Source organism: Nelumbo nucifera, chromosome 2 (assembly GCF_055504915.1).
Source record: "Nelumbo nucifera cultivar China Antique chromosome 2, China Antique-T2T, whole genome shotgun sequence".
Lineage (NCBI taxonomy): Eukaryota > Viridiplantae > Streptophyta > Magnoliopsida > Proteales > Nelumbonaceae > Nelumbo > Nelumbo nucifera.
This window is the reverse complement of record NC_142650.1, coordinates 62,916,194-62,941,695: the sequence shown is the minus strand read 5'-3', so window position 1 is coordinate 62,941,695 and position 25,502 is coordinate 62,916,194. Positions and strand designations below refer to the sequence as shown.

The 25,502-nt window shown below is 37.2% G+C and overlaps 1 pseudogene across 1 annotated transcript; it reads right to left on the bottom strand.

Moving 5' to 3' along the window:
• Nucleotides 1–3,056: 3,056 nt before the first annotated feature.
• On the bottom strand, nucleotides 3,057–5,477 carry LOC104607692 (uncharacterized; annotated as a pseudogene). The gene is made up of 5 exons (XR_016082862.1): nucleotides 5,262–5,477; nucleotides 4,757–5,010; nucleotides 4,444–4,655; nucleotides 3,660–3,924; nucleotides 3,057–3,543 (listed from the first exon to the last, which is right to left on the bottom strand). The product of XR_016082862.1 is annotated as an uncharacterized LOC104607692 (transcript).
• Nucleotides 5,478–25,502: the final 20,025 nt, after the last annotated feature.

Below are 25,502 nucleotides of genomic sequence, written 5' to 3'. Positions count from 1 at the left end.
GATAAAGGTTCAAAATATCGATACGTCAGATACGTCGGTAGGAGCGTATTCGATGATATTAATACTATTTTTTATATATATATATTTTTTGAAATCGGTTCAGGGGACCAGTTTAAGGCTCTTCAATCCCCTGAATCAGTCAGAACCCTGATACACCCACTGTAGGAACGTATCAGAGAGGTCCTGAAACGATACGTATTGGCAAACATGAGCCGATACATGTCGATACTTTGAACCTTGGTTGAAATATATAATATATTCTAACATTATATAAAGCTTAATCCAATAAGGTACCAACTCATTTATTGGTAGAAATATAAAATACCAACTTGAATCGTATGAAAAAGGGTTTACTATAGCATATATGCTTGTGCCGATTATATTGTATTACATGGTTGGGGCAGGGTAAGGCGGGACAAATTCCGGAATCGGACAATGAATTGGTCAGGGTTTGGTTTCCAGGTTAAACGGTTTGATTGTTTCGAACCCAAGGGATGGATTGTTTTGATAAAAAATAAAATAAAAAACCACTAAAAGCATTGGGTGGTTTGAATGATTCGAACAGTTTGACCACTCAAATCAGTGGTTTTTTTACCAAATTAATAGTTTTTGACAAAATAATGATTTTGGGATAAAATGAAACCGATCACCTGACCGGCTCTTAGTTTTTTTATTAGGGCCAAGATGGGGCGGGATATTTGACATGCAAAACCCAACCCCACCCCTTTCCCATTTCCATTCCTAGCCCATCACCCAAACCCATAAACTGTCGACCCAAATGTAGTGGGACCTCAGCTGCTTTTGCATCACCTCTACAGAGTACAGACAAGATTGGAGACCTCGAAAATGCCATCTTTTATTGTATAATTTAATTAGTGGGCACCAGTGTCCTTAATAGCCTGCAGAATGCAGTTGAGCTGCCTGCAAGAATCTGACACAGAGTATTGGCGATGTTCTCAGAAGTTGAAAATCCTGGTTTTAATTAATGGTGTGCAGATCCCTCAAGAGTAGAGATTATAAATTCGCCCACTGTATTTTTCCTTTTTCCTTTTCTGATTTAGTATTTTTTTTATTAATTAAACTGTTTTTTGGTAAATACTAGTTGATATTAATTAAGCTAGAACATGAAACAAGAGCTGTGGATAAGCTCTATTTGAGGAAAAAAAGTGTAAATTAAGCTACATCATAGAAAGACCAATTGTAATGGTTTGCTTTAATCATTCTTGTTATCAACAGATAAAAATTAAAAAAAAAAACAGCCTGGTCACTGTCATATTTATACTATATTATGGATTAACATAACCCTCATATAGAATATTAGATATAATTTTCAGGATTTGTAACTCCTAAAATTAAATACAACGCATGTCCATGGAAACTAAATAATTAAAACAGACAACTACATTTATTTCTGATTACAGTAGCACCACTCTTTTGCATTATATAACTGTGTACTTAAATGGGTCAACGTTATAGATGCATTGCACTAATAATATTTTAATACTTAATAGATCAGCATTTCAGATGTAGATGTGAAGCTAGCTCAAGAAACGATTAAATCTCAGTCTTGTTGATTGAAAAGAAATAGCCAAAAATAGAAGATAAAAAGAGAGAAAAGAAGTTAGGGAAAGAATGGATATGCTAGGCTATGTTAAAGAAAAGGCAAAATATAAGGATTCATATTCTTTTAGTCAGTCAAGGGATCAACATGTAATGGCTGTACATACAGGAATTTGCCCCTCTCTATTCAAATAATCCCATTCCACAGACTTTATATGAAGGACTACAGTTTTGGTTTAATTTGGGTTTGGCCCAAGTCCAACCATGTCTGTAGCTGGCAAAGCCGATCTAGGTCTGAATATGGGCAAAGCTTTTAGCTCATGTTGAGGGAATCCCTCCTAGCGAGGGCCCATTTGGAAATGTAAAGTTGTTCACTGCTTAGTGTTTAGATGAGGTCTCTTGAGAAAACAGTGTATGAACATGCTGAGAGCATAGCATCCAGTATATAGGAACATCTTCCCATGAATTTAACATATAAATACGGAAGAAATTCTTTATGCTCAGTTTGGAAGGAGTATAAATATAAATATGTAGAGTGCAAAACCTTGTATTTTGTATGCATTTGTATTATACATATTTATATTTGTACTATTTTCAAGCTGAGCCTTATGTATTTCTGGATGACATGCTCTCAACATGTTTGCACACTTTTTTGTTTTTCGGAGATCTGGGCTCCTCAGTGGTTCACCCAGGCATATCTTCATCTATAGATTGTTAGATAATAAAAATCTATTCAGGAACCTCATCTAACAGCTTAAGCTTTTAGATTGAACAGATTCCTTGAGTTAATATCAGAACTGTTAATTGCTACAAAGACTTGTTTACTTTGAAACACTAAAGTTGTTAAATGTAATTTGGCAATGGAAAAGAAGAATATGCCCTGGACTTATTTCTGCTAATGTGATGGTGATGGCATTTTCTGAGGGCATCTTTTATATTATTGTGGTTGTTCAGCTTCATGCTTTTAAAGTAGTCATCTTCATCGTGATGTACAATAACCAAGGATCATGATCCAACTTTTCCTAAAGATGGATCCATCATCCATATGTGGATCCACCCGAATTTATCCTTGATGTCCACAACCAACCTAAAGATTCATGTGGATATTGCAGAGGGATGAAGTGATTTTGATTTTGGTGTCAATTCTTCTGCTTTAATTTGTTTTTTATGTATGTTGGGTACATAGCAAGAATCTTTTTAGACTAAAGAACTAAGATCCGAATAAAACCCCATAATAACCAAAATGGATGAAGTGTAATCCAAGGATAGCTATGACTAGCAACTTTTTATCTTTGAATAGTGGCTGTTATTGGTCATTAGACCCAAGGTTCAAAGTATTGAAAGGAAAAATTAGAATATTGATAAAAAAAATTAGGATATGCGTGGATATATGAGAACCACTCAAATAATTAAAGAGAACACATACATTAATAGTTTACTTGTGTGAACAACTATGACACACACTTTGGGAAATGTTGAAAATTAATGACAGTAGATGTAAAATGTGCATGTATATCACTATTCTTGGAAAACCAATATAATTATTGTTAATTACAAACTGTTTTCTTCTTTAATTTATTGATGATTGTGATTTAATATTCCCTCTCACACTTTCACCCCAATAGAAAATTCATCAAAAAAAAAAACAATAGAAGGGGAGAAAGCTTGATAGAAGGCAACTTGACTACTATTTCTCTCCAAGTAGAAGTGTCTTAACAATGGCATCAGGCATACCATCAATGTAGTGAAACATGTGGCCTGAACCCTTAAGCTCATGGTAGTGAACCCAGGGAAGCTTTCCAGCAACAAAGCGCTGCAGGCTAGTAGGAACAAGCCCATCTTCATCTCCATGCCATAAGTGAACTGAACCTTCATTATCCGGAAACGGGTTTCGACATCCATAGGGTCAAATTCCCAATTACCGAAACCGACAATCATGTCACGGTGCAGGGACTCGAATTCGCCTTGCTGCCTGATCTGTGCCTGAGGATCCAAAGAGCATTCACAGGATCATTTCATGGGGCATTACAGCTAGAGAAAGAAACCTTGAACAATAGAGACAGTTCATCAGAAAGCTAGGAATGGGCCAGAATAGATACCACATAGGCTTCTCTGGCCTCAAACTTGTGGAAGACCTCTTTATCTTGGCTAGAAAGAATGTCAGGATTATGGGCTATGACATTGGAAGTAGGAAGAAATTTCTGCTTATTCCACCAGTCAGTGAGCCATGGTGCATAATGAGACAACCCAATAGACCACTGTTCCCCTGAAAGTTGCTGCTTGAAAGCTTCCTTTGACAAGTTGGTTGGAAAGCCAGGCCACCAGTAGTTGACAACCGGAGCTATAAGTGTTGCTCCTGCCAGCCTGCAAATATATTGAACTCCCCATTTAATTAGATAGAAGGAACTACAGAGTGAATTGAACACATTACAAAAAGAAATGCAGAAATAGAAGAATATGGTAATTACAAGACAACAAGAGAAAACAAGTTATAGATACAAGGTTTTGGATCTGGTTTTGGCCGTTTGTGGGTGTTTGAACTACTATCACCTTTGATTTGGTGGTTGTCCTTCTGTTTGCTTGGAAGTTAATTTGCCAGGCTTGAAGCCTTGTGCCACCATGATAACTGGTTCTAGCCTGTGTTTTCTAGCTAAAAGAGGTGGAAATATGATAAATTCTAGAGCAACTGAGTTTATGCAACTCTTGAATTCCTTGTGTAGACATGGTGGAATCAATGAGAAAAGACATTGTACAGTAGAAAAGTTGGAGCTAAGTTCTATTTTTATGGCATTCTCCAGTAATTTAACAGGCTAGTGGCTTCAAATCAAAGAAATTTCTTTATAAAATTGTAGAGTACTTACTGTCCAAGTCCTAACAGCTTACCTGTGAGGAATATACTTGAGGCAGCTCCAGATCACTTGTCCACCCATGGAAAACCCAATCACATAGAACTTAGATCCCAATCCCTACTGATCAGCCAGCTCTTCAATATCCAGAGCTGTACTCTTCTCTGTTCTCTTGGGATTAGGATCACTCTCTCCATATCCAGCTCTATCAAAAGACACCAAGTAGACGCCAAGTTCTTCAGCAGTTTCCTGGAAATAACGCCATTAGCATCAACAATTTCTATACTCGGATATGGAATTCAATGACTCAGACTATCAAAACAGTGAAAGCAAAATTAGACAGTGGATACCTGTGACATTTGGATCACATCATATCTGCAAGAATCAAAACCATGAACAAAGATGATCTTGTATTTGGCCTTGTCTTTTGGGACACCGTTCTCTTTGTAGGCCAAATGCCTACCATCTCTGAGTTTTATTCTAGGCGCTGTAACAGGTGGACCATTTGGAGAGCCACAGATCTTGGGCGGTGGAGGTTGGATGGCCTGATAAGCCCATGCAAGAAACCCCATAAACAAGACTACTGATATCTTCTTCAACATACCTGAACAGTGAAAATCCACATAAATTACAGGTACCCATTTAAACCAAACCTTGACTTTCAGATAAAAAACCATTTCTTTCAATACATTCAGCTCCAGAAAATGACGAGAATTTTCTTTCATCTTTTAAAAACTTCAAACCAAAGTTAGTATTTGAGAAAGGATTTAAAGGATCTGATCTAAACTAACAAAACTATAAAAAAGATTAATCATCAAAAAACCAAATGAATCAGAATGAAGAAATAAAACCCACCTGAATGAAGTTGAAATGAGCTGCTCTGAATTGATTTTGGGATGTGAGCCCTTGCTTTTGTTTGCTCCTACAATTTCTACAAGTGCTCTCTCTTTATACTGAAAGCTTGTAGAAAAATGGTGCTCTGCCTGTACCATTATAGTGAAAGCTCGGAGAAAAATCTCCACGTAAAAATTTTGTAATTTGACTTTACATGGGTCTTCTGAAAAGTGAAAATATCCAGCTATAACTTAAGTTATTTTGACTTTCAATTTGGGGACTATGACGAATTGCAATCACATCATATCATCAACCTCTCGGGTTTAGCATCCATATGGATGGGTGCTCCTTCCTTATTATGAGTTTATGACACTACAGATACAACATTAGGAGGGAACCCAATGTAGTAAGAAAGATTAATTGATGGTTGGAAGCTGCAAGTGAAGGGATGAGAAATCCATCATATGGATGACTGAATCCTGTAGGAATGTTGGGCGAAATTTCAAAAATTTCTTTTTCTCCCACGTGGGAATCACATTCTCTATTTTAGAAAACTGCATTTTCAATGATCAATCTTGAACCTAAACCAGACCAGATCTGAAAACAAAAGGGAGTGGAGGGTTTTACCTGATACGAAGTAACAATAACCTCCAATAAAGGTGTTCACACCCAAGGAAAGATCCAAAGACTGCTTCCATCGAATATGATACGGTGTAGAGTGAAGCAGAATCAGTAGGATGGTTCTTCAGCAAGAATCTGATGAAGGGCTAGTGAGCACGACTTCTGATTACCTTTTCAACCAAAAGGTAATATCAAGAACACTTTTTGATTGCTCCCACAGGTGGAGATCGAACTGGTATGGCGGCAAGAGCAGAAAACAGGAGTAGTCGAACTGCAGATTCTTCTCTCTTTGTAATCTCTGAACTGATAATTGTGTGTTGGAGGTTCTCCCTGTTTCTCTATTTACAACCTTTAAAAGAGCATCTCCTAATCCCCTTAGGAGTTTCCTAATCCAAATCTTGTATTTGGATCTGAACTCTCTTTAAGAGATAAGAATAATCCTTTATCTTATCTGCAGATAAAGATCAGTTCTTCTAATCTAATTAGGAGTTTCCTGATCCAAATCTTTATTTGGATCTGAACTCTCTGAGTGGATAGGGACAATCTCTTATCCTATCTGTTGATCTAAATCCCAGAACCTCCCCCTTTTAATTAATCTCATTAAGCCAGCTTGAATTGGGCTTTAGACCCATTAAGTCCATCTGTTCACTTACCCTCCAAACTGTTGCCTAGTTGGATATCCTTGTATGGCGTGGGAACCAAACATTGATCTACACATCAACCACATGGGTTCAGCCCAGCCTCTGTTACAAGGCCTGGCCGAATTCACTGTAGGAGACAATGAACCCCTGAGTCCATCACCATAGTCTCTTAATGGGCCCAACATTTACACTAAATGGTCATTGGGTCAAACCACCTTATAAAAATCCAATGACTGTTGGTAGATGCAAGATTAGCCCTCAGGTATTACCCTCAACGGTCTTACACTTAACCTCTTAGCCCATAATGATCAAGCACTGCTCGACAAGAGAGGACATCTCCCTTGGCTACAAGGTACAGTGATGCACTCTATAATCAGATGGATCCCAGGAATTAAAACATTTTGCAAACATTTTGAAATATATATATATGTATGTATATCCCTATATAAATATATTTTGCAAAACAAATTTCAATGGTTGAAATCGACTGCCGACAGTTTTGGTTTCCATAAGAGAGAGTGCATCCCCGATCATTCACTTTGTCCGACAAAGGGGCTGATCTTGTCACTATGATCACCCACTTAGATGAATTCTCGGATTGTCCCAACATACCCAGGTTTTGACCCCCTCTAAGGATGTCACTGATTGGCATATCAAAGACAGCCCAATCCAACACCTAGTGTAGTATCATAATCGAGTTTAGGGGTCAAGTGTAACATTCTAGTTTTGCCCATCTATCTCCAAGGTCTAGGGCAATACTGGAATTCTGGTTCGGTTCAGGGTTTCAAGAAAACTCACACTACATGTACCTCAGGCCTCACCCTAGCAGCTGAGACAAGCCACCTCAACCAACTTGGCGGCACATCAGTGTCAGCCTTGGCAAGATAAATCTCCCCAGATCTATCCAACGGCTGTGAACATTCTAAACTAACACGAATCTCATATGTGTCCAGTTTAAGTGTATTACACAGAAACACACTATAATAATATGAATCAAATATGTATTTTATTCATTTACATTTAATGTCATAATGTATATCATTCTGAATGAAGCTAAAAACATACACTGTCTAACAACAAATTGGAGATGCTTTGACTTTTCGATTAATTATCTAAAATCAATCTTCCAACATGTCTTACTTTTGCTTTAGATTTGACTTTGTCTTATTATTATTGTGAGAATTAAAAGCAATTGGACCCATTTTTATGAAAAAGAACGGAGACAGAGTCACAGAATGAGCGTTATTGGTTTGGAAGTAGATAAGAAGCAAGATGATGTGACCTCCCCTCCACTTTGTATGAGAAAGAATTGAGATAGGTAGATAGTGGTACAAATTTTGCTTGAGTTTTTGGGATGAAAAATTTGCTTTGCCAATAAGTGCAGATTAGACGAAAAGTATAAATTTTGTATCACAAAAAAGTAAAATCATTTATACAAACAATCAGATGCAAAACTGAACCAGGTTTAAATTTTAAATTCCATTCATTGCACTGCAAACAAACAGAACCTTTATTATAAACAAAATAGCAGATTCAATAACTAGAACTAGAAGAATTCAGGGCATCAAGATTCAAAGTTTTCAGAAGCCATTCAAGAGAACCACTCCAAAATCTGCCAAAAAATTCCTAACCTCAAGAGCTATCTATAAATACAAAACAAAATTTGCAAACGATTTACATCAAATTTGATTGTCTTTTACAGGAAAGCAATATGACAGGTTACTGCAGAGGAGACACCTGTCAGATTATTACAATAAAATTTGATTTAGAGGAAAGCAATGCTGTAGTTGGAAACGGCAAGATGATTCCATGCCTGTGTTTGGAAAACGAGCATTTTATTGGGGAGCGGGATCGTGTAAGTTGTAAGAATACTTAGGCCAAATGAGTTTAAACGCCTTGAGTCCAACTTGAGGCCGGGTTATGATTAGGGATGGAAATAGATCGGATCAAATTCGAATTCGATCCTATACTGTTCATGGTGGATCCGGTCGGATCGAATCTGATAGGCTTCTATCTGAATTCAAATCTTATCGGCAAGTCAGATTTTCGGATCTGATCCAATCCGATTTATTTTCTTTAAAAATAATAAATTATTAAAAGAAAAATAAAATATATTAATTTAAATTTAAATAAAGAAAAAACAAAAGTACAAGAATTTTTTATAAAAAATAAATAATATAACAAATTTATAAAAAGTACAATATAAATTATATATTTATAAATAAATAAATAAATAACATATATATGTATTATATATATTTATATAAATAAATATATAACATACATCGGATCAGATAGGGGGGGTGATCCAAATCCAGTCCAACAATCCAAACAGGGGGGGTGTGATCCGAATTCGACCAAATTGGATAGGATCTCGGACCGGATCAGATCGGATCATGATCCAATCCATTTGCACCCCTATATAGACCCAGCCCATAATTTTACATGGTCTCGGGCCCATAGACTTGAGGCTTTTTTATTTTTTGAGCTGAGCCTAGGCCTAGGCCTAGCCCTTAAGTAGCCCCAACACAGCCCGAGTTCAAATCAATTATAGACATTCATACATACATATATACATACAGACTGAGCTTGATTCAACTATGGACATACATACATAGATACATACTTACATGCATATTTACAATATTTGCATATATACATACATATATGCATACATATTTACATACATGTATACATACATGTCTAATTATAGAGTGGATTCATTGACCAATCTGAGCCTGGCCTAGGCAAGCCCATCCCAAGTGCATTAAATTATGGTGCAGACTGGACTTGGGTTGAGAAGATCAAGCTTGACCTTGGGCTTGGTTCAGGCTCAGTCTTAGGCCCAAATCTTAGAGTTGGGAATAGATTGACCATAAACCCAACCATGCCCACCTGACCATAAACCCAACCATAAACCCAACCATGCCCACCTGACTTGCACCCCCGTCAACATGGTGGCAGCAGGTTTTGATGCCAGATCTCATCTACAACAAGTTAGAGATCCTACTAATTGAGCCACCATCAATTGGTAATTGACCCAAAGTCTAAAGTATTAGTCTTAGCGATGAGCATGGTTTGGTCCTGTTTGAAGGTAGAATCTAGAACCTGTCTTGTAGGGGTCAGTTCTAGGGTCTACCCTCAGAGCCTACTCTTTCTTTTACCAAAAAACTTGATTTTCAACAACAACAACTATAATATAGTTCAAAACCTATCATTATAATTTAAAATTTGTAAATATTACCTTTTACATTATAATTTAAAATTGAAGAAAAATGACCAAATAACTTAAGTTATTTGATGGTCAAGTGAGACAATGGTCTTTATAACTATGAATGCATTGGTCTAAATCTTCACATCTTCAAAGTATTTTAGGATATATTTGAAGGCAAGTTCAGCTCCACCAAGTAGGGGTGTCAATTGGATTGAATTTGGTCCAATCTGATTCAGTTCAATGTGAATCAATTACAAATAAATCAGATCCAATCCAATCCAATGAATATTTTGGATCATTTTGAATCGGTCCAATTCAATGTTTGGACTATCCAAACTGTTCAAATTCTGTTTTAATGTTGTTATCAGCCTTACAAATTTACAATTAGTATTGCACAAGGGTTTATACCAACAAAGACCAAATTCAGTACCTTTTTATTGTAATGGGAACTAGCCATAAGCCCTATCTCTTTATCGTTTACCTAGATAGATGTTACCAAAACCCTATAGCCATAGCAACTATACCTCCAGTAGACCGTCAAATGAATTCAAATCTCTTACCCACGGGAATTCTACCCACACCTACATGATACTATAGCTGTACATTGGGAACAATAAGCTGCATTGCATCTCTCTACCATAGCCTGGATAGATGTTACAAATCATATAAAAAACATAACCATTGATATAGAATCATTCAAATTCCAGGAATGGTCCACCTATTGAAAAAAATTGTAAGGTTCCATTTGCAGTGGAATTGCACCAGTAAAAGTGCATGGAAGTGCAAATAAAAAATGGAATTTATACTTTATTTTTGCTTTATAGGGAGATGCTTTATATGTTCGGTTGGGTGATTATATTTTCAGAGTGTATGCAGAGTTTTTGGTTTTAGGAAATCTCATCTCAATGGGAGGAAATAAGAAAGGGCAAAACCTAGAACAAAATCAAACCAGAATTTACGTTCAAATCATTTGTATTTCTATACTTTTGCATCAATGCAAATGAAATTGCATTGAAAACAAACTAAGGCCTTGCGGGACCACTGCATCTTAACTAATAAACATATTGCTGGAGCTTCTTGATGTAAAATGCCAAATAATGGAGGGAGCATCATTTAATATAGAAGTATAATTCGTCCAAATTGCCAACTTGTCGCTTCCTCTTGTTCACATTTCAACTCATTCCTACAAAAAGATTCTTTCTTACTTTTATTCTTTTTGTTTTTTTTTTCGGTATGAATCATTTCCATGAAGGTTACCAAATGTGACATCTTTCTTTCTTATTTTTTTGTAAGTCCTAGGACAAACAAGTAAGACCTGAATATGAATGAATAGTATTTTTCTTGGGTAAGTGTATTTATTCATGTTTTTTTATTTTCCAAGTAAATAAGAAAATAACCATTTTAGTCATAAAAAGTCATTATTAAAAGGGGTAATTTGGTCCCATCCAAGTGTTGGCAATTTTCCCCCAAGTGGGAAAAGTTATTTACCCACTTAGGAAATGGGTATCTGGAAAAAAGAACATGGGTATCCCATTCCCCAACTCCCCCCCCCCCCCCAAATCTGAAAAAAGAACAACCATAAGGGTCCATTTGGTTCGTGGGAATATAGGTATAGGAGTCTAGAATCGGAATTGGAATGGTCATTCCCTCTTATCCCCCTCTCTTGGGAATGAGAATTCATTTCAGCTGATTTCCATTCCTATTCCAATTCCACTCTGAACCAAACAGGTTGTAAGTCTCTAACATGGGTCCTTTCTCATAGGTGTGCCAGAACTAGGGGTGGCCCACGAGTTGAGCTTTTCACAAGTTATTCAAGCTCAAATTGTGAAAAGCTCAATTTGAATCGGTTTAAATTGAGTTTCAAGCCAAGCTCAAACCCAATATATAGGCTCATTTACTTATCCAGCCGAGCTCAAGCCCAATAAAGCTCGGCTCGTGAGGCTATACATACATACATACATACATATAAAAAATATATATAAATAATATTTTTAGTTTTTATATATAATAATTAGTTTTATAATTCATAATTTTTATGTCAAATAAAAAAATATTTTTATATGTATAATTTTTATTTTTACAAAACGTTTGGTTCACGATCCTATTCGAGTTGAGCCGAGCTCGAAATTACAAACTTTTGACTCGAGCTGAAATTGAATAGCTAGATATTTGAGTTGGCTCGGCTTGACTCCATCCCTAATATTTGAAAAAAAAAAGTTCATCAGGTTTGATACAAGAATAAAACTAACTTAGGCCAATTACACATAACCCCAAAACTAATGCTTGAGTTGGACTTGTAGTGACAACTCAATTGGGAATGTAACAGGCTTCTTCTTCAATTTTGCAAAACAAAGCCCGTGCATCGCCTGGAGCCTGGCTGCTAGTAAGTAATATTCACTAGATGAACTCTCAAGCGAAGGGATTTTCCTTGAGCAGAGGATGTAACACCCCAACCTCTTGGGTTATAATTTTGGGCAACAGAAATTACTGCAACTGCAAGAACATGAAACAAAACTCTGTTACACTTGCACAGAACCCATTTTTTTTTATCTTTATTCACCACCTCGTTCCATGTGTTTATCAGCCTACAACACGCTAGTGTTCATCCAGTTTCAGTTTGACAGCATCACACATTTACAGCCCATGGTAGAAGTAAACATTGAAGCAACCCAGGGGATACTAAGTTCCCATACCATGAATCCATCAGAGTCGTGCCAGTGAGGTTCGTTCAAGTTCAAACCTATGTCATTACATATGAACCAGAATTAGATCATGACCCATGACAGGTGGCAAAGAGACAAATAAACAACATATGTATACAACATTTTTTAAGAGAAACTATGTATACATAATTAAAGATTTGTTTTGCACCTAACTTTGATTCAGGTAAGAATTAAATCAGTTAAATGGTGAATATCCATGCCAGTGGATATCAATGCAAACAGTCTCCAAGATATTACTCAATGCCCTTCCAGGTAGCTAGAAAGAAGGCTGTCAAATGATCATATCATGACCCATCTCCAATCAGATACAACTGGGTTAAGCCAGATTTGACTCTCAAATGGTAGATCCATTTATAATTGGAGAAGATTTAGATCTTATTCACACAGACAGAGCACTTTAGGTACATGCATACATTATAAACATATAATACCATAGTTTATCCGAGTAGTGTTTTCAATGAAAGGTTGAGGGTTAAAAAGCACACAAGACTTAATAGCCGGATTTAAATCAAATTCCCATGTAGTAAATACGTGATTGGATCAAATTCCCATGGGAAAAGAAAAGTATGTTAACAAAGAAATCTCAGTTATCAGTTTAAGAAAAGAAAAGAAAAAAAAAAAAAAGTTATATACCTACTCCTAGCTGAATCTGAATGGGAAGAAATATATTTAGTAATTGAGCTTATGATGTAGAGCCCATGGCTGAAAACGGGAAGCCAAAATCATATTATTATCTACGCGACTAGGCCCATACAGCTCTCATTAGGCCTTTGAATGAGTTCCATGATGGACCGGTTATAAGGCCCGTGAAATGAGCCCAACACTTTGGGCTTTGGAGACCTACTGACTACTGAGACACCAAGAACAGTGACAGGTCCCACAAAAATTTCTTGCACTGACTCCCAAAATTAAATATTATATGGAGCAAATTAACATTTTTTCCCCTTAGTGTAGAAGTCCATCCTTGTGTAATGAGCAAATTAACATTTATAAATAGCGTGAAAATTATTATAAGGAGGGAATTAAATGCAAACTCCACACCAGTGTTTAAAAGGCGTGGGAGGATGAAGGTGCCCCTGAAACACTCTGAGCTGCGCTGACAGATCTGAGGCGTACACGTCATCATATCATTCTTTCATGAGGCGTGCTAGAGGCGTACACCTCATGTAATACGATAGAAAAAAACAATGGATATGAACCACCAATCGTGTCACTCTCTCCATAATCAAACATGATAATACAATGGATATGGATAGCCAGTAAATAGGTTGAATTCATAAAAGAAGTGAAAAGCAGCATACAGAAAAACAATCACTACATGATATTCTTTGTGCTAATGTTAAGTAGAAGGTAGCAAGCACCATAGTTTAAAAGATATGGCTCCACACAAGAAATTGCATGTCAGAAAGCAGCACAGCCAGCACTTCAATTAGACTTCAGTAACAAAACCAGGGATAAAAAGTAACTTGCAAGGCAAACACGAGAGACCCTGATAGAGGTCAAGAGCATACCCATCCAAAGCACTGAAACCGAAGAGGAACTTGTATTTTATTTCTAATAAAAAAAGTAGAATAAAGAGGAAAAAGAGAAAAAAGAGGAACTTCAATTAGACTTGTAGACCTTTTAATTCTAAGGTTCTATTTGGGAAGAGTGCAAATACATGGTCTACAAGAAGATAGGATGCATAGTGTTGAACTAAATCTTGTAGCCAAACCACCAATCCTTTCTGTGCAAACCACCACATTTGCTCTTAAATGAGTACTCGCATTCTATTGCAATCTGCACAATTTGACAGGTCAACAGCCCAGATTTGCCATGCCAAGTGTCCAGCTGCAGCCATCAGAAATGGATAAAAGCATATGAACTTTAATTATGTATTAGGTGTGTAGGAGATAGGCTTTGGGATTCTACAACCCATAAAGGTATGTATAAGGTACGGTATTAGGCTAAACCCAACCTACATATTGTTGAAAAGCATATGAACTTTATGTACACAACCAGAGATTCTATTGTAGGTAGGATAAGGTTTGGTTGGGAGATGATCTCTTTGAAAGACAAAGAAAGACTAGGAATTAGGGAGATTGGCTTTCGGGCTAAGGGTGTTACGGTAAGGAACCCAAAAGCAAAGGGTGCTCGAGTGTTGGAGGCTGAATATCGAATGCTGAATGACTTTCAATACGAGGAGGATCTCTATTTATGGGGGAGATCCCGAGATCCTTAAAGGTAGGAGATAAAGGTATTTGTGACCTATCGGGTACTGTCAATCATTAAGAGCACCACGGGGTTTTCGCCATGTGTCTCATGAGGATTTTCCTGAGGATCGGCTTTCTTTCCCCCTTAAGATCCCTCATTACTCACATGTGTTACTACCTCTCATGCGCTTTATTTAATTGACGTGGCATTTAGTGACGTCACTGCTTGGTGGGCGGTATCTTGTTAACCCTACGTGGCATTCCACCACGTCTTTTGATGGGATGTGAGTTTATCACGGATTTGGGCACACGCGGGCCTCACCATGGACTCAGCCCAGGTTTCTCTTGGCTCGGGTCACGCGTAGGCTGTGAGTTTATCGCATGTCCGAACAGGTGTGGAGTCCTGTCGCGGGTTTGGCCATGGTTTCCTTTGGCTCAGGCTACGAGTGGCCTTGCCGAGGGTGTGTAGTGAGCCGCGAGTTTATCACGGTTCTGCGATGTGCATTGTTAGTTCATCGCAGAACTTGTGGTGCATTACGAGTTTATCACAACAGGAAGGTTGATTGTGGGTTGCTCACATGCAACCTCATGGTATTAATTTGGTGTTTGATGTTTTCTAAGGGTCTGAGCGGACACTATATACCTATATATACTGTGTTAAAAAATGCTCATACGATTAATAACCCATTAACATGGGTGATTAAACAATTGACCCGTCTGACCTGTTCAATGGATTATTAATTATTTGTATTATTATTTAAATTTTATATGATGATATCATAAATAGACCCGTTTGAACCAATCAATTGAACCATTGAACCTTGACATCCTCATCACCTTGGCTAACTTAACCAACAAAGTCTATGCTCATAAGGTCACACCTCGTGGCCTTTGACCTTTGATTTGTTTTGGTGCTTTTAGGTGGCACCCTCGGCCAAGACACCTCGAAAATTACCTAATCACCCTTTTTACTATCTTTGCTAACATTAAGATGTATATTATTTAAAATCTTAGAAAAGAAGTATTATTCTTCTCGTACCATGTCTTTATGAAATAATAGATTTTTTTTTTGTTAGCAACATCCTAGATTTTCCCATATACACAGGTTAAGCCTCAAAAAACTTCTACGTCGAGTTAGGTTAAGAGGACCTAGGGTTTTTCTTTTTTTGGCTTGGGTTGGGTCAGACAGAGATCAGTTGTAAGCTTATTGAGGGTCTGGGCCAGCCTGGCCTTGGAAAAAAGTCATCTGCCTGGGCTGGGCCAAATAATGCAGGCCTGGGAGGAGATGATGATCAATCCTAGGAATCAAGGTGGGAAGTGTAAATTATCTAGTAATACGGAGTCAAATATAGAACACCTAAAATATGTGGGGGAGAGGTGTAAATACATTAAAATCTTAGGGTTTAGATGAAATAAGATTTTTGAAGCTAGTTGTCCGTGGAACCTCTCAACTACTGCAAAACTAGTAAGCTTCAATGGCGAGGATTTCTAAGGTTTCTATCAAAATCAGGCAGACGAGGTTTATTAAAGTAAGAGAAGTAAGCATTATGACTCTTCAAGTCTTCCTATGTCTTTTATACTAGAACGAGTTTTGTGTTTTGTTCATCTACTTTCACTTTTCCTTTTCATTGATTAAGGTTTTACTGAATAGCACTTGGAGTTATTTAGAGGAGCATTTAAATCAGATAGCTAGAATGTAGAGGTTTCTTTCTGTAATGCCTCATTTTGTTACTCGTTTCCAGTATTTATTGAATAGAATTTGCAGAAAAATGTGGTTTTGTATTCAAATTCAATTTTTTTTTTTTTTGTAATATGTATAGCTAAAACTCAAGAATTTCAAGAAGAAAGCAGTAATAGTATATCTCAAAACTTGAATACATGCGCTGCCTTGCAGCGTCAAATGAAGGATTATGCCACTTATGGTTTGTATGAAGAAGCTTGGAACCTTGAACAGCATGAAGAGGGTATTCGAGAAACCTACTATGTATGACTACAATGCATTTTTGTATATGAAATCAGGTAATGTATCAATAGAAGATTTAGTTGAAGACCATAGTAAGATGAGAATACTTGGGCCATCTCCCAATTTTAGAACTTCTCATTTTCTTTTGGTGTTGGTTTTATGAACATAATTTCACAATTATTTTGTTTCTAAGAAAGAATTTCACAATTATTTTACTTAATAGCCTTATGATTAGTAGTATCTTTAGCATTCGCCTGTCTTTGAATATGTCCTTTTACTTCCACCTTTTACCTTTCTCTTTCTTTTGGATAGGAAATTGTAACTTTCATTAGCTTAAAAATAGAAATACAATTGTCAACTACAGAAATATAAGATGACCCCTGATCATAAAATCAAATTACAATGCAACCCAAAACAAAGACTCCCGATTCACTCCTTGTTTTGCTAGAATGTCAATAAACCATTTATTGATGGTTGATTTCTTAGTCCAAATAACATGTGCACGCAACTCCCTTGTGAGGCTCAGTTATTACCTTACAGGTTGTCTAAGGGACCACGGTTCCAGACTATTTGTTTGCATCCATCCTACTACTAACTTCGAATCTCTCTCCATTTCTAGCTATTGAATGCCCAATTGCTTAGCCAATCTGAGCCCTTGGAGGAGGGCCATCACTTCTGCTCTAAGCAAGTCCCCCAATCCTATTGGTCCATCATACATAGCCGGGATTCTTCCTCCCACATCTCTAAATACACCCCAAATTCTAGAGGGTCCAAGGTTCCCAATAGAGCTGCTATCAAAGTTTAGTTTCACATTACACAACAAAAGAGGGACCAAATTACTTGTATAGTAAAGGATGAAATAGATGACCCTACTATTATACTCCATCCTCTAGTCAAGTCATCTGCAGAGACATCCTTGAACAAGTCTAGAGTTTTCAACTAAAGTATGGCCTTGATGGTGATCCCTTCTATAAATTCACGAACTATTTTTTCCCTCAGAAAATCCTATTGTTTCTCTCTTTCGAACTGCCCACTGGATAAATTCCCTCGTTGCTCTCCACATCACCCTTCCCTTCTTTGGTTGTCGGAAGAAGCTAGGGTCAAAGAGATCTGCAATACTTGATGGAGAATTCCACCTACAATCTAAGAAAGAAGATAACCAATCCCATATAAAAGCAACAAAATGACAAGATATTACCATTTTTTATCAACAACACAAAAAAAAGATTCATTAATTAGAAAAGTTCAAGTACAACAAGAAGTTGTGGGCAAACAACCAGTCCACATTGTCCCACTAAGTACATCACAACCCCAAGCAAACCCAAAAAAAATCCCTTTATTTTACAACACATCTCAACATAAATACCCTACTAACTATAACATAGCCCAAAACATAGATTGCCTTTGAACTCTTTGCTTAGGTAGACCATCAACTATGTTGTTAGCTAATCTTCTAATCTATCTTATTTAGAGGCTTGTTTGAATCACCCGAATTCATTTCTTAACTACCAAATTATTCCCTCCCCTTTTCTCAACCAATTCCCATAGTTTTTGAGTCCCTTTCAACAATCAAACCTATCAATCCCCATTTCTTTGGCCTTTTCAACACTAAACATTGCTGCCTTCATTTATGAACTCACCACATCACCATGTTGAATAGGACCTGAGAACATAGCTAGCACATTTCCATTCTCTTTCCTTATTAGCCCACTAATGCCCAATGGCCCTGACTTTCCCAAACAATTGCTATCATAATTTAATTTCTTCCGCCCAACATCTGGAGGGGATTTGGATTCAATCACAATAGATTTCCTAAATGTAGTGTTTCAAATTGTTCCCTGTGGCCTGAAATAGTCTTTTGAATAAAAATCAACAAATAAATTTAGTGTTTTCGCCCAATGTGACACCTTTAAAATTATCACTTCAATTATAACATCTTTTCTTCTTTCTTTGTTATCATCCTCAAATTTCATTCTTCCTAAACTATCCAAGAAATTGTTGCTCTAATGCATCTTCCCATAATTATGCCTCTCCTTTTAGATCACTTGAAGAAAGTGAGAGCTAAAGAGGCTTTCTTAATTATTAATGGGAGTCCATCTGCATCCAAACAGAGAGGCAAACCACTTCCCAAATGAAGTTAGCAAAAGGAGAAGAGATTAAAAGATGAAAGGTTGTCTCACCATGCATCTTACATAAGGAGCACCAATTTGGGGCAAGCACCAATTTGGTCTTTTCTTTGAAGTAGATCATAGGTATTGATGGAGCCATGTAACACTTTCCAATAGAAAGTACTGACTTTAGAAGGGATGGGCCAAAGAAAAATCTCCTTGTTAGGGAAAGGAGAGGAGGATGTGGCAACAAGAGAGTTAAAGAAGGATTTGTAAGAGAAGGACCTAGACTGATTAAGTGCTCAAACTCTAGAGTCTGAGCTATTGTCCCCCAAAACCTTTGAGTTCAATAAGTTAACCAAATCGGAGACAATAGACAATTCAAATTCTCTCAGATTTCTAACAAAACCCATATTCCAACTCAAGTTTGTAGGTGAAGAAGAAGAGCTAATAAAATCACTAATGGGTTTTCCTTCTAGACTAGAAAGAGCAAAAAGGAAAGGGAATACCTTGGACATGGGGGAATCCCTAATCGAAATGTCTTCCTAAAATCTGATTTTCTAACCCAAAACCAAATCATACATAATGTGAAGAAGGAATAAAGGAAGAATGTCAGGGATGGCCTTCCAAGGAGTAGCCAAAGTAGCTCTATGCAATTAGCCTACCATATCCTTGAATGCGAGGAGTGTTTTGCATATTTTTATGTGCGGTAGGATTTGGATTCTAAAAATCCATCTTTCTATGGGTTTTGGGGTGGGTATAGGTTGAGAGGTTTAGAAAAATGGGTAGGGTCTAGAATTTACAAACCCACCCCATTGTCATTCCCAGATTTGAGGTTCTTGACTTTCTCATTATTGTCATAAACAATAGCCCCCCAAAAGGATTAAAAAGGCAGTCTACTATCAAGGAGGTTCTCAACCACCGTCTTGGCATTGTATAGGATTAAGATGTTCTGAATACCAAGACAGTTCAGATCACCAATGGCCATTAAAATGGCCCTCAATTCTCCTTCTTTGGCAAAGCCACACCACTCGAGGTTTCCTCTAATGAGAATCAAAAGATAGTAGTTGCAACAATCACATAGGCTAGAATTAACAAGGATGACAAAGAGGAGAATGTTGCATTAAACAAGACAACTGCTTCCAACCCGAAGGTTGGAGGTTAGGAGGAGAAACTCTAGACACTCGGATTTCACCAAGCGATGAAGATGCAAGTGAGAAAAGCTCTAGAAGAAATCTATCACAACCTCTTGCAATTAGGATGGGATATAGGATTACTTCATTGTTAAATAGATTATTCTAGGCCTTCCAAATCAACCACACCGTGTAGAATAGACCAGCAATTTGAAAGTCCCAATCTAGAGATGAGTGAAGTAAAGAAAGAAACCATGACTCTAGCATATTGAAAAGTGCCCATTTGGAATATCAAAAGTTCTCACCCCTAAAGGGCTTAGGGGCTAAATTGCTCTCTTATAGTCACACCTCAAAAGCATATACTCCAGACTCACATTTGCTTTTAAGCAAGCTCAACAGAGAGAGAAGACAATAATATGACAATCTACCAGTGATTTCTTCGTTGTAATAACCTCTATACCCAGTCTCCAAATAAAGTTATGAATTTTTATTGAGGCTTTTATTTTCCAAATTCCTTTTCACAAGGTACTATTTAGGTGAGGAGTTAACCTCGTTTGGTTGTGAGCAGTACATGGGATTGAGAAATTCTATAGCTTGACTTCACCGAATAACACCCTTGCTAAAAGGACCCCCAAATAATGGTGATGATGCGCTATCTGCTCGCTCCCTCGTGTCCTGTGACAGGGCTCGAACAAGGCTCTTATCTGGTAATGCCAAGCTGCATGGCCGAGCTGGTATCTGTACGCCTGAGCTGGAAAGAGCTGTAAAGAAAGAAGGATTAGAGTGCCTAGGTAGGTTTTACCCAAGAGAACACTCCGATGCTTAAGTCAGAATGGGGATTTCATGAGAATGTGTGAGAGAGCTTGAGTGCTTCAGTGTGCATACCTCTTTTGGGTGGATTTGGGGTCCTTTTATAGTTATCTAAGGTTCAGGTGCCATTACGTAACGTCCCTGAATCTTTGGCGGAGATGTTTCCGCAATTTAAGGCATGCTGGTGTGCCAGTTGCTAGACTCGCATGGCGGTTACAAGTCACCCTACGGGTCTTGTGGCGTACGGTTTGGCGAGTTGTTCCTATGATCACGGTAACGGTGCCTATGGGGGCGTGGCGTGCGGAATGGTTTAGGCGAGCTCATGTTGGCGGCAGCCTGAGCTCGCCCCCTGCTCAGCCGCCCACTTGATGTTGGGTGTCACATGTTGACTTGGACGTTGTGCTGACGATAGCGTCCACATGCCATAAGTTGAGTGGGGTGACCAAAATGCCCCTCATCAAATGGTATCTTCATTAACTAACTAAGGAGAATCCCTTGTATAGTTGTACACTCCTCAATAGAGAATAAAGATTGAAGCTTCGAAATGTTCCATCTCCAAGGCAAGGAGAGCCTTGCTTGCAAGCTCAAGAAGTCATTATATGGTTTAAAACAAGCTTCAAGGCAATGATATAGGAAATTTGATTTCCTTATGCTTAGGATTAGGTATCGATGAAGTGAATTTGATCATTGTGTTTACATGGAATTCTTTGACAATGGAAATTTTCATGGTTTTTAAAAACGAACCGGTGACCGAACCAATTAGGGGTCCAGTTATTGTTTTGAATGGTCCGACCGTTTGACCCGAACGATCGGCCCGTTCTGACAAAACAATAAAAAAAATTAAAAAAATTGGAAAACGGTCAAAACCGTTTGAACAGTTAACCGGCCGGTTCAACGGTTTACTGACCAAAATCAACGGTTTTGGGGAAAAAAATGGTTTTGGGGGAAAACAGAACCGGTTAGGTGACCGGTTCCCAGTTTTTCCGGTCCGACTATCCGGTCCAGTCCGGTTTTGAAAACCATGGAAATTTTTATTGCTAGTTTTGTATGTTGATGACAAGCTACTTGTGGGTAAGGACAAGGTAAAAATTAATGAGCTCAAAGCACAATAATCAAGTCTTTTAAGATGAAAGACCTTGGCCTAGAAAAACATATTCTTGGAATTGAAATATGAAGGGATAGGAGCCATGGTACTTTGTCTCTTTTGCAAAAGAGCTTTGTTGAGAAGGTGCTTAAAAAATTTAGCATAGAGAAGTGTAAGCTAATAAGGACATCATTTGTAGTTCATTTTAAATTGTCTTGTGAAGAATGCCCAAAATTAAAAGAGGAGATGAAGAAAATGAATGGGATTACCTATGCTAGTCTTGTAGGGAGTTTGATGTTTGCTATGATATGCACTAGAATAGATATGGATAATCCAGGTAAGGTGCATTGGAAAGATTTTGTAGATGCAAGTTACAAATGATCTTGGTAAAGGAATGTCCAATTAATTGGATGTCTAAATTACAAAAAAACGTTGCATTATCTAATACAGTAGTGGCTGAGTATATGGCTTTAACCGAACCTTGTAAGGAAGTGGTTTGGCTTCAAGGTTTGATGGGTGAGGTGGTATTCACTCTAAAGCTATAAAATTATCTTGCAATAATAATAATAATGTTATATTTGCTTGGCAAAAAATCCAGGAGGACAAAAAATATTTTGATGTAATACCATTATGTCCGAGAATATTGAAGATGGAAAGGTGCATTTGGGGAAAGTTGACACGAGGGAAACTTGGCAGAAATTTTAACAAAGATGGTTACACTAAAGAAGTTGGAGTGGAGCTTGACTTCTCTAGGTATAATATAATGCCAAGGTTATTGTTTCTTTAGTGTTTTGGCAAGGTCAAGTGGTGATTTTCTATCAAGGTGGAGATTGTTGTTTGGGTGTATAAAACCACTGTTTTATTTTCTCATTCACTTGAATGGTGTCTTCTTTCTCTCAAAGGGATACTTTCGAAATGTGCATTTTATAACTTAAATCATGGGACATGAGCTGTTTGGCAACAAGTACTAAGGAGGGGTACGTTATATCCTTAGTGGGTTTTATACTTTTTCAACAGAGGAGGAGGAGCAGAAAAGGGAATGGGAGAAAGCTAATTATGCTTGCAAGATACACTTGGGTATGGTGGTTTTCCTCTACAAAGGTTCTTTCCTCTTCCTACAAAAGGGCGGATTCCATTTCTTTGTTTTCTTCATGATGTTATTTAGGTTTGTGGTGACACTGTGAAGGTGTAACACTCTTTGCTCAGGTTGTAAGAAGGACTTGTATAAGTGGGTCATTTCACAATACTTTTAGAGAGGTGCTATACACAATCTATTGTGCCCCTTTTCTTGATAGCGAATCAATGGCTTGCTAGCTTTGCCCGTGAATATAGCCCTCATTGAGTGAACCACGTAAATCTTTTGTCTTTCTTGTGTGATTGATTATTTCTTTTGCATTCCTTTACTTTAAACTCTTGATTTGTCATTTGTGTTGCTTATTAGTTGGTGATATTAGAATGCTTTAAATGTTGTGAATGCTAACAACTTGTTTAGTCCTTGGGCATAGCCTTCAACACCAAAGAAATATTCCTTGGTTGAGTAACTTGAAACCAATCATAATACCTTTCCATCCTCACAAAGCTTGATGATTAGTCATTTGCTCTGGGATGACCTGTTGGGGAACAATATTTAGCTCCCGGCTCCAATGACTTTGCTCATAATGAATGAACCTCAAAGAAAGTTTAACAAGTAGGGCTTGCTTGAAGAGATGCATCTCTCAAAAACCCACTCGACTTAAGGAGATCCAAAATGTCCAATAGAGTAGGTCCCATATAGTTAGGACAAGGCTTAGATGATGATAATGATGATGATTGTTATTGATCATGTACTTTGTCAGCTTGACATAAAGCTCTAGACAATTGTGAACTTTAGTACTGCTTGAACCATTTGAGTTGCTTTCACTTAGTTGTTTGAAGAATCCACCAAAAGAAACTTCAGTGGGAAGCCACATGTTTTTGGCTTTAAGATGGTTGCTTTGGGCTTTATGGGGTTTTCAAAACATAGCTTATAGGCTATCTACGTGGATCCTACTTCACAAAGCTAGAAAGCTACTGCATGAAATTAAGCTCCCCAAGTTGAGGAGTTCAGATCTGCTAAACACAACACACTGTTGTCCACGTCCACCTAGCCGCACATTGGGAAGATTGGTTGTATTTTACATCGTTGATATTCTCAATGTGTGGCTGGATGAACCTGGCCAACAAATGTGTTGTGGTTAGTAGCTAGATCTAGACTCCAAATACGACATTGAATGTTTTTATCACTCGTTTCATTTGAAAAGGATTATTTTGATATGTTAATGAAAAAGCACACATATGAGTGGACAGTAATCCTAGGGATTCAATGCCTAATTTTAATGACAAAAAATTTGTTTCACAAATGGTGTCCAATTCAAACAATTAAGCTTAATTTTATTATGTTGATTGTTTATATGGCCAAGGTTTCATCTTTTTAGGGAAATTTTAGAGCTCTAAATTAACCCATTTTGAGGTCATTTGCCCCCATATCCAAGACATTTTAATTTAGAATCCGCCATAGATATCAAGATCAATGGTTTAATCTGTAGTACAATGATATGGAAAATTTTGAAAACCAATGTTAGGAACTACAGTTATTTTCATTTTAGAACTTTTTATGGAAACATTAGGGGGCTGGTGTTCATCATTTCCAAACAAAACAATTGTCACATCAGTTAATACATAATTGCAAGATAGGGCTGCAACTTGCGTGTATCCAATTTGAGCCTACCCTCTAAATTGTATAATATATACACAAAATGTGTAGTTGTATACATCTATATATACTAATATAAAATGGATACTTGCTTTAGTTTTGGTGTAGGTCATAAAAGTAAGTTTTGATTTTATGATAAACTTATTACCACATTTACTTGTACACATGTCCTCACACTATATATATATTACAATATATAATATGTATATTATTGACCTAATAAGCTCACACCCATGCACAAAAATGCATAATATTATGCATGTTATTTATATAAAAGCATCTTTTCGAAATCATTTATATGCACTTAACAATGACATTTATGCATTTTTTTCAATCCATCTTGTTCCTAAATTGGGTATAAAGCCCACCAAAAAGAGAATGTGCGAAATACATTAAAAAAAAAAAAAAAAAAACTTTCAAATCCAACCAACTCAGGCCCAACTAGGCCGACTTGAGATGTTAAGCTTGGGTTGGTAAAGCCAGGTTTGAGGTGTAAGTCTTTTTGTTGGTCAACCTGACTGTGAGCCCCTCGGGTCCCCAACTTCAAGTGACTAAAATGTGTAAGTCCTAATGTATACATCATGCACTCATTGGCTTGAAAGTTTCTTCTGAAAAACTTTTTGGTTTTGAGGTTTAGACTGTGCCAAAAAAAACATGCTGGTAAGGTTGTAAGAGTTGCTTTTGGAAACATACCAATAAAGCCGAAATAATTTTAAACCCTTAAGTGTTGTTTGTATCACCCAAATAATAGGTTGCCCGAGAACACCTCTCTCTCTCTATAAAAATTATTCCCACTTACTAGGTAGCTTAATGGCTTTTGCTATGTGGGTTATTGAAACATCTTTGTAAAGGGATAACTGTTTACATAATAATATATATATATATATATATATATATATATATATATATATATATATAACTCCTCGTGTTTTATAGCACAGAGTTACTGTTAATTTTAGGGAGAATGATGGTTGAACTCAGGATTAGAATTTGTAGGTTCAAAGTACTATTGGGGTAGATATTGATGTCAATTCACGAACGG